This window comes from Tamandua tetradactyla, chromosome 11, assembly GCF_023851605.1.
Source record: "Tamandua tetradactyla isolate mTamTet1 chromosome 11, mTamTet1.pri, whole genome shotgun sequence".
Classification (NCBI taxonomy): Eukaryota; Metazoa; Chordata; class Mammalia; order Pilosa; family Myrmecophagidae; genus Tamandua; species Tamandua tetradactyla.
In genome coordinates, this window is record NC_135337.1 from 60293828 (window position 1) to 60306093 (window position 12266).

At 37.0% G+C, this 12266-nt stretch overlaps 1 long non-coding RNA gene and 1 pseudogene across 1 annotated transcript in view; one reads left to right on the forward strand and one right to left on the reverse strand.

Annotated features, from left to right (window-relative positions):
• Positions 1-12266, forward strand: part of LOC143650195 (uncharacterized) — a 35437-nt gene that overhangs the window by 14023 nt on the left and 9148 nt on the right. The gene's annotated exons all lie outside the window — the stretch shown is intronic.
• On the reverse strand, positions 4317-11581 carry LOC143650955 (small kinetochore-associated protein pseudogene; annotated as a pseudogene).

The following is a 12266-nucleotide window of genomic DNA, read 5'->3' on the forward strand; positions in this document are numbered from 1 at the left end:
TTCTGGGGTATATCCAGCTTCAAATGATCACAGGATCTTTGCCTTCATTTAAGTTAAATAGAAGCTAAAAGTTCTTCTTCATACATAGGAAATCCTAGAATCTGGTAGAAGAAAAATAAATTATTCTCTGACTAGGGCCCCTTATTCTAAGAAGTAGTTTCCTCACATTGAATGCTATAACATATATTTATTGAGTAAGCACAGGGTAGATGACCATGGTTCTAAAAATACTTTCCAATAAACAATATTGTTCCTTGGAAAAACTGTAATCTTACAGGCCTGATTCTGTTTTATGAAATGCTTCTCTTCTACCAGGCTACTATGTTCCCCACAGCCACGACAACATCTCTGTTCATTTCCTTATTCTCCAGTGCTCTTGGCCTGTTCATCCATCTGAGCTATTGAAAGCAGCTGTAAATTTCAACTGAGAGCAGTTTCTCTGTGTCTGCATAACCAGAGTGCGCATGGCAGACAGCGTTCTAGCAGACAATGCTGGGCACATATTTGCTGAAGTTGCTGAAAAGAGAATTTGGGGAATTCTATGCAGTTCGTTTGCCACAAGGAATCCAATGGGTCAGTTGCCCTGAAGAACGTATTTTTCCCCTTAGGTACTCTCTACAACAGGTTGAATCGACCTTCCAGCTCAGGAAAAATAACCACCTCTCCCGCACTTCTTACCCACTTTACCAAGATTTCATTTCCTTATAGCATTCTCCTATCACAATAACTTCATTTGTTCAATATGAGTCATCCCTCTCTCTGATGTTCTGACAGCGATTTTGTGAAGTGTATGGTATGCAATCCTGCTCTGTGTAGGTGACATGGGAGCCTCAGTGAAGCCCTTAAGAATTTGAGCATACACCTTTCAAGGTGCCCTTTCATCTTGACCCCAAGCCCCAGGGAAAAGGCCACAGGCACAGACAATTCCTTCCACACAGATACCGAGTTATTGTATCAGTGGTGGGCATTTTACCAAAGGTAACATGAGGCCAACCATAAAGGACTCCCCATGAGAAGAGTTCTAGGAATGAGAGAAACCAATCAAATTACCTCCCTCTGTTATTTGGACTATGGAATGCAGAAAAGATATTGAATCTACATGTGTTGGAGAGTAGAGATGGCATGACAGTGTGTTTAGGGCCTGGATCAGAAATAGTGAAATAAGCTCCCCCTTTCTTCCTCATTCTTAGGTTATGGCTATTGAAATTTTAGAGATGAAGTGTCAAAATGCATACGACTTTCTTTCAAATGTTTCAGTCTTTGTATGTACACCCTAATGGGTATATACATCATTAAAAAATATATGGCATAAGCCTCCGTCTGTGATGAAGTTTCATTTCTAGTTTCAATGTAAGTTGGAAGCAGTTGGTCAGATAGATGGGTGCTCATGGATCATCATTGGGAAATGAAGAGAAGGAGCACAGGGCCTCAGTACTAAACTGACGACAGAAGAAACTGTGAAAGTCTAAATGGAAAGTGTGACTATTCGTTTTTTGTAATAACATCCATTCTGCAATGATTGAAGAATTTACATTTGATTGGAACAAATGTAAGTGTAAAATTTAATCAAAGATTAAAGAATTTACATTTGATTCGAACAAACTAAAGTAGGAAGGATAGAGCCTAGCATGTAAAACTTTCTTGAGTTGGGACATTTATGTTATACCTGAAAAGTTCAGCTTGATAAAATTACTCTTCTGCAGCTTAATAATTGCAGAATATTAGGAAACATATTAAAAGAAAACCTACCTAGGTTATTTCCTTAAAATAAATAAAATTTCCTTAAATTGGCATAAATGATCCTTAAAATCAGAAGACCTTACTGTATTCAGTATACACACATCTTAAAATGATAGAAGGGAGTCCAAACCTGAATAAAGTATTAACTGAAGGTATCTGTATACTTCAAGCATAATGTGAGGATTCTGCATTAGCAGTAGGATGGGCTAGAATTTCTCAAACAAATAAATACCCCACTGTAAAACACCTACTGCTAGATAAATTACAATAAATAACGGCAAAAAGTTAATGAAATCCTCAAGGTCAAAAAAACTTGAGCAGGAATTAATTCACTAGTGAAGCCAGTTGGACCTGGAGATTTCTTTTGTATTCAGGTTTTAAACTACAAGTTAAATTTCTGTTAATAGATTAGGGATATTAGGTTATCTATTTCTACTTTAGTGAAATTTCATAGTTTGGGTCTTTCAAGAAATTTGTCCATATCATTTAAGTTTAGCATTTATTGGCATAAAATTGCTTATATAATTGTTTAAATTGTCCCTTATTTTCCATTTGATGTGTTTTGATTTGCTAAAGCTGCCGGAATGCAATATACCAGAAATGGGTTGGCTTTTTCTATGGGGATTTATTAAATTATATGTTACAATTCTAAGGCCATGAAAATGTCCAAATTAAGGCACCAACATGAGGATACCTTCTTGGAGGAAAGGCTGCTGACATCCGGGGCTCCTCTGTCACGTGGGAGGGCACATGGTGATGTCTTCTGCTCCTTCTCTCCAAAAAGTCTCTGTGGGCATTTTCTTTCCCACTAAGCTTTTATTGAATCTCTCCAAAATGTCTCTCCTTTAAAGGGCTCTAGCAAGCAGATTAAGACCCACTTTGAATGGGCAGGTAACATCTTCATGGAAACAACCTAATCAAAAGTTCCCAATGGTAGGTCTGCCCCAACAAGATGGGAATAAAAGAATATAGACTTTTCTGGGGTACATAACAGATTCAAACCAGCACATGGTGTCTGTTGAAAATGTTGTGAAATCACCTCTACAGTTTGTATTGATCTTCGCAAAGAACCAGCTTTGAGAAATTAAATTATTGATTTTTCTCTCTTGATTTTAGGTTTTCAATGTCATGGTTTTCACCTAGATCTTTACTAATTCTTATCCTCAACATACTTTAGATAGCATTTGCTCTTTTTTTCTGGTTTCTAATAGTCAAAGATGCCCGCTTTTTTCTTTTTTAATTAGACATTCAGCACTGTAAATTTCCTACTAAGTAATACTTTACATCTCACAGAATTTGACATGTTTTCATTTTAATTCAGTTAAAATACTTTCTATTGTCTCTTTTGTGTGCTATATTGTTTCTATATATTTGGGAAATTTCCAGATTGTTTGGTGGTTAGATTTTAGCTTAATTCCTTTGTAAAAAGAGTACATACTTTATACAATTTTCATCCTCTTAATTTATAGAGATTTCTTTTGTGATCTAGAATATGGTCTGCATTGGCGAATGTTTCATGTGCACTTGAAAGGAATGCTTGGACTCCTCTGCTGGGTAGCATGTTCTCTAAATATTCATTAGGAAAAGTTGTTTGATAGTGATATTCAAGTAATTTACTTATTTTCTGTATATGTTGTTCCATCAATTATTAAGAGTTTGATGTCTAAATTTCAACTATAATTATGGAGTTGTCTATTTTTCCTTGAAATTCTATCAGACTTTTCTTTCTGTGTGTTGAAGCTCTGTTTTTCAGGCACATGCACATTTAGGATTGTTATATCTTCTTGAAGGATTGATGCTTTTAAAACTATGAAAATTTTCTCTTTATTCCTGGTAATATTCTTCACCCTAAAATCTATTTTGTCTGATATTCTTATAGACACTTCAGCCTTCTTTTAATGAGCATTACCATATATAAGGTTTTCCTATTCTTTTATTTTTTATTTACAGAAATATTTATTTTAAAGCATCACTTTTAAAACCCAGAAGTGATTTAGATTAAAAGCTCCAGGGTGTATTGTAGGTGTTATTATCACTCATACCATCAATCCATTTATTAAGCCAAACCATTTCAAGCAGCTCCAAGTTTATTAGTTTACAATGAGGTATAGAAGCCCAGCAGGATGGGAGAGAATATGTTCCAAGTTAGAAGGGGACAGCATGGCTCCTCAGTGGTGTCTCCTGCGAACACCTGTGCTCTACTGTACAATTAAGGTTTTCTTCCAACAAATCTGCATGTGATCTTTTAGAGCCTCTGGCTGTGGATGGTTTAGCTCCTGACTGTAATTGTGTGCTGCTTTGATTTTTAGGAGGTTGATCCCAGCCTCCAGGTCCTTCTTTGCTAAGCTTCCATTATTTGTGAGCCTCAGGAGAGCTGACCAATCTGAAGATTGGGGACATTGCTGAAAGGAGGAGCCTCTATTTCATCACAAAGCTGTCCTTAATCTTATTGCAGAAGTTGTTTGCATAAGGAGATGGTGAGTCCTAGAAAATCACAGCCAAGAAAGAGATGTCTTAAGGGGCTTCCTCTGAGAATTTATCCCCAAGAGGGGACTATCTGGCCACTTCCTTTTCAATTACATTTCTACTAGCTGCTCCATTTCCTCAAGGGCTGTTATACAATCAGTTACTCGACTGCTACACATGGTCTGCTGTTCTAGGACCCAAATCCTTTCTTCATTTTTCATCTTATTTTTAAGGCCTGTAACTACTCCATTGCTTTTTTGGCTGTTGCATTAAAAAGTTTCAGCTCATCTTGCAAAGCTTCCAATAGCAACATAGAGTCCATGTGATCCGTAGTGGATTCTTGCTGTGATGCCAGGGTTTCGCTGCCTAAAACTGGGTTGGAGCCCTTGCTCTCCAAAACGGCCAACGCCGGCCTGAAACTTCTCCAGAAGTTCCACCTCCTGGGTCAGATCCTTCAGCTCTTCCTGACTTTCAAAGTCAATTTAAGGTGCAATTGTTTGTTGACCGCCTCTAAGAGCTGGTTCTAATCCTTGCATTCTTCCTCCTATTTCTGCTTATTCAATGGTTTGTAGCTTTTTCTAACATTCTTCCTGATGGCAGTGCCTGCAGCTTAGTCTGCCCATTCTCTCATCTGGGGTTGATGATTTTTGTAACATCATTCTCTGAACTTCCTGACTGAAGAAGTTTGGAAACATCTACTTCTTTGGACTTAGGTAAAAGACTCTTAGACATGGCTTGAGTTTGGGCGTTTGCAGGTAAGACGCCGCTCAGCACAGAGGGGTCTGCAGAGTGTAGCTTCATTATGCACAGGCGGCAGGCTGGACCCTGGAGGGGGCGAGGTTAACAGGCGCTGCGCCTTGCCAGCAGGCAGAGAACCCATGAAAGCAGAACCCGACATACTCCAGCTCTGGGGAGGGGTAGGGAAAGAGAAAATTTTCAATTTCCAGCCCACCCGGCCCACCTTCCACATCCAGTCTGGTCCCTGGCCTGGCCCCAAATTTAATGAAATTTACCAGTATGGTTGTATTTATATCTACTCTCTTGTTATTTGTTTTCTATTGGTCCCATCTCTTCTCCATTCCATTTTACCTCTTGCTCTGCCTTCTTTTGGATTGAGTTTTTTTTATATAATTATTACTATTCTAGTTTATTTCATTTGTTGGCTTACTAGCTATAACCCTTTTTCTAGTGGTTGCCTTTGGGTCATTAGTAGACGTTTTCAACTTACCATACTGTACCTTCAAGTGATACTGCTTCATGTAAATTATAACAACCTCGCAATAATGCATTTGCATTTCTCTCCTACTGGGAGTATATGGTTTTGTTTTCATAAAATTTTATTGTAAGTATGTTGTAACACCTATAGTACATTATTATTTTTAAAGTCAAGTATCTTTTAAAGAAATATAAGTCATAAGAAAATATTTTTTATTTACCCACATAATTACCGTTTCTAGTGCTTTGCATTTCCAATGTAGTTCCAGGTTTCTACCCGATATCACGTTCCTTCTGTCTGAGATATTTCCTGAAACACTTCTTATAGTCCAGGTCTGCTAATGATGAATTCTTACAGTTTTTGTATGTCTGAAAAAGCTTTTATTTGGCCTTTGTTAATGAATGCTATTTTTTGTTGTACACACACGTCTACACTGAAGTTTTTTTCCAACACTTCCAAGGCTTTGCTCCATGTCTTCTCACTTGCATTGCTTTTGACAGGAAAATAATTGGATGCTGTCACTCATATTTTTACTCCTATGCTCGTATCATTGTCTTCTCTCACTAGCTGCCTTTAGGATTTGCTTTGTCTCCTTTTGAGCAGTTTGACTATAACGTGCCTTGGTGTGTCTGTCTTCATGTTTCTTGTGTTTTGGATTTGTTGAGCTATTTGGAACTATGGTTTTTTACTTCCTCAAGTTTGGAAATTTTCAACCATTATTTCTTCTAATATTTTCTCATTTCCTTTCTTTTCCTTCTCCTTGGGGACTTCACTTAACAGATACTGTTTTTAGATAGTTAGAAACTATCCCACACCTCATAGATTTTCTATTCTTTTTCTTCAAGCATTTTTTTCTATATATTTCATTTTGGATAGTTTCTATTGCTATGTATTCATGTCACTAATAATGTCTTCTGCAATGTCTAAAATGCTCTTATTCCTATTTGGTATGCTTTTCATCTCAGGCATTGTGGTTTTAATTATTAGAAGTTCAATTGGGGTCTCCTTTATATCTTCCATGTCCCTACTTAATGTATTCTATTTTCTAACTTTTTTGAAGATAGGAGATGCAGTTATAATAACTGTTTTAATGTCTAATGACTCTATTTTGGATGGGTTAAGAAACCACCAAAGGGCTTTAAAGAGAAGCATAGCAGAAGCATAATTACATTTTAAAGTGTCAGATCAGTACCTATTTTGAGAATAAACTTCAGGAGGGTTTTGGTAAGGGCAGAAGGAGGAAATCAAGTCAGAGTTTATTGCAATAACACAGGCAAGACAGATTGGAGATTGGGCCAGAATGGAGATGGTGAGAAATGATGCTGGCAATATTTTTAAGTTGTAAAAGAATATTTGATAGCACATTGGAAATGTGTCTTAGAAAAATAAAATAGTCAAGGATGAATCCAGGATATTTGGCTCAAGGAATAGTCATGATGAAGATGACACTTACTGTGATATGAAAGACTGAGAGAAACAGAGCTGGGATGGGTGAGGAGAACTGGGGAGGGAAGGTGATCAAGTGTTTGGTTTTGGACCTGTTAAGTTTGAGATTCATTTTAGACACCCAAGTGAGGATGGTGCATATGCATTTATATCTACAAGTTTGCCCTATAAGAAAAACCAGAGGAATTACATCAGAGTGAAAGGAAATAATTTCAGATGAAATTACAGATTTGCAATAAGCAATGATGGTCACCAAAGAGTGTAAATAAATAAGTAAATATTAGAAATAATTGATTATTTAAAGCAACGACAACAATGGGATTCCTAACAACTGTAAAAATAGAATATATGACAAAAAGATCTTCAGAGATGCATAAAAAGCACTTGATAAAATATATCATAATTTTTTAAAAATCATGTAAACTAGAAAGAAGGGGACTTTGTTATCCTATACGAGAAACTTAAAAAATAATTTAAAAAACATATGTCAAACATCATAATTAATTATTAAGTTTTGAAATCTTTTCCCTGAGGTTGGGAATAAAATAAAGACACCTGCTCTCATTACTGCTATTCAACGTTATAATGGTGGACTAGCAAGTGCATTAAGAGAAAAAAAAGGCATTAAGAATTGTATCGGAGAAAATAAAATTGTCATTATTCACAAATGACATTATTGTATATGTAGAAAATCCAGAATTAGAATTAATTAGAATTAATTACTGAATTTAAAAAATGATACAGGTCAATATACAAAACAAATTGTACTTCAATACACCAATAATAAACTTATAGAAAATAATTTTAATTATATCATTTATAATAGCATCAAAGCCCTCAAATGCCTAGGAATGAATCTAATAAAATTTAAAAATTATAAATCAACCTCTATGCTAAAAATCCTAAAATTTTATTGTGCAATATTAAAGGAAATCTATAAATAAAGAGTATGCTTAAAAAAAAAAAAAAAGAGAATGCTTTGCGCATGGATTGGCTGTCCTGATATTGGCAAGAGGTAAATTCTCCCCAAATTGATCAAGGAAATTCCAAGCAAAATTCTGACAGGTTGATTTTGGAAAGTAGTGAATTAATTCATTCATAATTACATTATTAATTAATGGAAAGGGCCAAGAATAGTCAATGCAATACCAAAGCAGAATAAGCTGAGGGGCTTGCACTATCAGATATCAAGACTTACCCAGTAAAGCAACAGCCATTAACCAGCACGGTTTAGCGCACGAGCAGATGTTAGGGATTGAATCGTGAATCCTACAAAGGACATGTATAAATCTTAATCCACTTTTTTGAGAGTGTGACCCATTTGTTAATAGGACCTTTGGAAGATGTTATTAGTTAAGGTGAGTGGCTACCCTGAATCACGGTGGCCCTTAACCTATATGACAGAAGGACTTATAAGACGTGAAATTAGATGCAGTTGGTAGAAGCCAGAAACCAGAGGAAGCCAGAAGTCAGAGAAAGCCACAGAAGGGGACCCAGATTTTGCCATGTGATGGAAGCAGAGATGAAGTTAAAGAGCCCCAAGGATTGCAGCCAGTCAGCACCAGAACCCTACAAACTTCAGGAGAGGGCTTGACCTTGCTAACATCTTGCTTTTGGACTTCTAGCCTTCCAAACTGTGAGCCAATGAAAATGTTGTTGAAGCCAACCCATTGCACAACATTTGTTGTATCTGATCTGGTGAGCTAAGACAGCAGATAGAGACCACTGGACTAGAACAGAGTACAGATACATATGCACATTTGGTTATGACAATGTGACACTACACCTCAATCAGAAAATGATTGTCTCTTCAACAAATGGCTCTGGGTCAATTATATATATATGTATGGTAAGCAAAATGCTGAGGTGGTACCCCATGATTCCCATCCCTTGGTATTCATGCCTAAATTCCCCTCCCCTTCAAAGTGGGTGTGATATGTAACTTGCTTTTAACCTAGAAAATGTGGCAAAAGCGAAGGGATTTTGCAGATGTAATTGAGGTCTTGAATCAGTTGTTTTAAATGAACAGATATGAGATTATCCTGGGTGGGCCTCATCTAACCAAGAGCAAATTTACAATAGGATTTAGAGGTGAGAGACTCAAAGCAGAAGTATATTCCTTTCTCACTTGATGGCTTTGCAGAAACAAGCTGCCGTGAAATCTACAACTACAAAGAAATAAATTCTGCTGAAAGTCACAAGAGCTAGAAGAGGCGCCCAACCCTCAGATGAGACCCTAGCCCCAGCTAGCCCCTTAACTGTAGCCTTGTGAGCTCCTGAGTGGAGGACCCGCTAACCCACACCCAGAATCCCAACGAATGTAAACTATGAAACAGTAAATGTGTTGTTTTAAGCAGCTAAGTTCGTTGTGATTTGTTATATAACAAAAACAAAAAACTACTACAAATATCCTTAACTCATATCACACCAAAACAAACCCCACATAATTCCAGATGTACTGTTAAAAAATAGAATATATTTATAACCCTAAGGTAAGTTAAGATTTCTTAAACAGGACACAAAAAAATGCTAGCCATCGAGAAAAAAATTGAAAATTTTGCTATATCACAACTATACATTTTTGCTCATCAAAAGATTTCATTGATAGAGTAGAAAGGCAAACACCGAGGGTTAAATATGTTTGCAATGCATATTTATGCCAAAGAATTCACAGTCAGAACAGAAAAAGAACCTTTACAAATCAAGTGAAAACAAAAGCAAACTACCAAATGGAAATACAAATAGGCAAAAACCTAATCAGGTACATTTAAAAAGTGATATCTAAATGACCAAACATATCTGAGGAGATGCTCAATCTCATTTCTCATCAGAGAAATACAATATAATGTTAAATTGTACTCGGTATTACTATGCACTCAACCAAATTCCTTAAAAACAGATAACTGCCATTCTCTAGAGAGATATCATGGAAGCCTGGCCTAGAAGGTGATAGAGAGGATTGAAAACTGTGGGTAGGTTTAGGAGATAGAAGTACTGGTATATTGGATGTTATGAGAGATATGGTGGAATCCATTGCCCGGCCAGATGTGGCAACTTTAATACAAAGGGTTTAAAGGCCCAGCAATAGAGAGCTATGCTTCTGGCCTCCTGGAAACCCAAAAGAAGTCTGGTGCAATTTCATTAAAGAGTATCTATTGATTAAATAGTCAAAAAGTTTCTTTGACAGGCTTCCCTCAAAGTTACGATGCCTTGAAATACCAGTCTTTGAAGGTTTAATGGAATATTTACTAAAGAGATTTTTATAAAGTCAGGCCAACATCATTTTATGTAATCTTGTCTTGTTTATATGATATAATCTTATTTTCAAAATGTCTGTGCATATTTACACACACATAAGTATATATGTATGTATATATAAATATAAATAGTATTAATGTCAGCCATATCCCAGTGCATTATCAATATACTCCACGTGAAACTGAAAGCAATTTCACTTGTCAATAGCTTTCCCTCCACCTACATCAAACTGTTGACATTTTCCATCAGTTTTGTTCACATGAACTCCTTTCTTAATCTATTGTGGCTGCAGCACATTTGGTGCATGTATGCCTTAATTCAAATCCTGTTAAGTGCAGCTGCAGGAGAGCCCTGGAAATTAAAATCAACACAGCAGGAGAATTTCAGAGTGCTGCATCAAAAAGAAAAATACATCTGAGAGTGAAAAATGCCCCAAGGTCATCACTTATTTTGTCATTATTGTTAAAATTGGAAATCTCCATAGAGGAAGGAATGGGGTCATAGAAATTTAGAGACGAGGTAAGGCAACCTTCTCATTTAGCAATTAAGGAGACTGCAGCCCAGAAAGAAAAAAGATCTGCTAAAGTCACAAAATGAGGTAGGAGCAAAACCAGATTGTAAATCCAGAGTTGGTCTAGGACTCCTCAAAGCAGACTGTTGTGTCACTATGCTAAAGAGAAGACTTTCAGGGAAGTCTTAAAAGGTATTTCGGCAAAACAATTTCCAGTAGCATTCAACGAAACTATGCTTTTTGTAATGAGTCCTATTTTGTGAGAAGAACTGGAATCTTTCTTTCTGTAGCAAATATCCTGAATTTTCAGGGAGAATCTGAGTTTCACCAAGCTGGCTGGAACCTCTTGTATCCACTAAGTTTCCTTGATGTGTATTTTGTCTCAGGGTCAGTAACTGCTCAATGTCTTCACACTACTGCCTGAGGCATGTGTGCTGTGTTGGGAATTTCTGACTACGTAAATTGCATTCATTGCTGCTAAAAGAAAAAGAAATGTATATAGCATATAAGCTTAAGTTTTCCTGGGGTAGGGATTTGTGTTAGGCTATGAGATTCCCTCAACCTGATAATTAGTCTTTCGTTTTCAGTTTAGTAGGATGGTTTTCCAAAAACCAGAAACAGAATAGCCATCCATCCTCCTTCTGGGGATCAACCACACTGGGTTGGTATTTCGTGGCCACAGTCACATCATTCCCAAATCAGTCCCTTTTGCTCTGTATCAGCTGAGACGCTTTCAGCTATAAGTGGAAGGATACCCACTGAAAGTGGTTTAAATCACAGGAAAACAAGTGTCTCCCCTTATCGGAGTTCAGAGGCAGGCAGTTGCAGGATTGATTAAAAAGTTCACTTCCATGTGCGAGGACCGAGCCTTTCCCATTTATTCCCTCTGCCTTCCTAGCACCGGGGCTTGGTCTCTTCCGTCTTTGTGGTTCTGATACCTTCATGTTGTTCCTGCGGCCTCACTCACAGAGCCTGAGCCCTTGCATGCGAAATAGTTTTTCTGTTCTGTAGCTTTGAAGCAATGGAGACTGGGTTTAAGCTGCATTTACCTAGAGACCACTTACATTTGCCTCTGTGAGGTAGCTTAGAGGTTCAAACAATCTGAGCCCATTTAAACTAAATATTCTGCTGGTGATATTTTGGACCACATAGGTACTGTGAATTACGGCTGGAAATGCATGTGAATAAATATCTGAGGATAGAAATCTAAGTGGATGAAAATCTCAGGGTAGGTATTCTCAGGGAAGCTTTTCTTCTCCTTTTATGCTTTTCTACTTCGTCCAGATCAATGGCTATGATAGATACACAAGCCCCCCAGTCTTCGTAAGTGGCATACAAGTTTATCCTAATTTGCTTTTAAGGTCCTCAATTTATGGAAAGCCTCCCCACTCTTTGTCTCTTTTTTTCCCTTCCTTGCTGCACTCTCAAAAACTGGCTGTAAGTCACAGAGATCAGGTGGCCCAATATTTACATACTTCTCTGGAATTTCCTTACTTTCCCAATGCAGCCATACATTTTAAATGATTTTTTTAATTTAGCATTTATGTTAGGTATGCTATATTGGGAGAGAATTCACTGAACACTTATGTCACCATATTGCCAGATCCAGAAAACCTTTATATTTTTTCT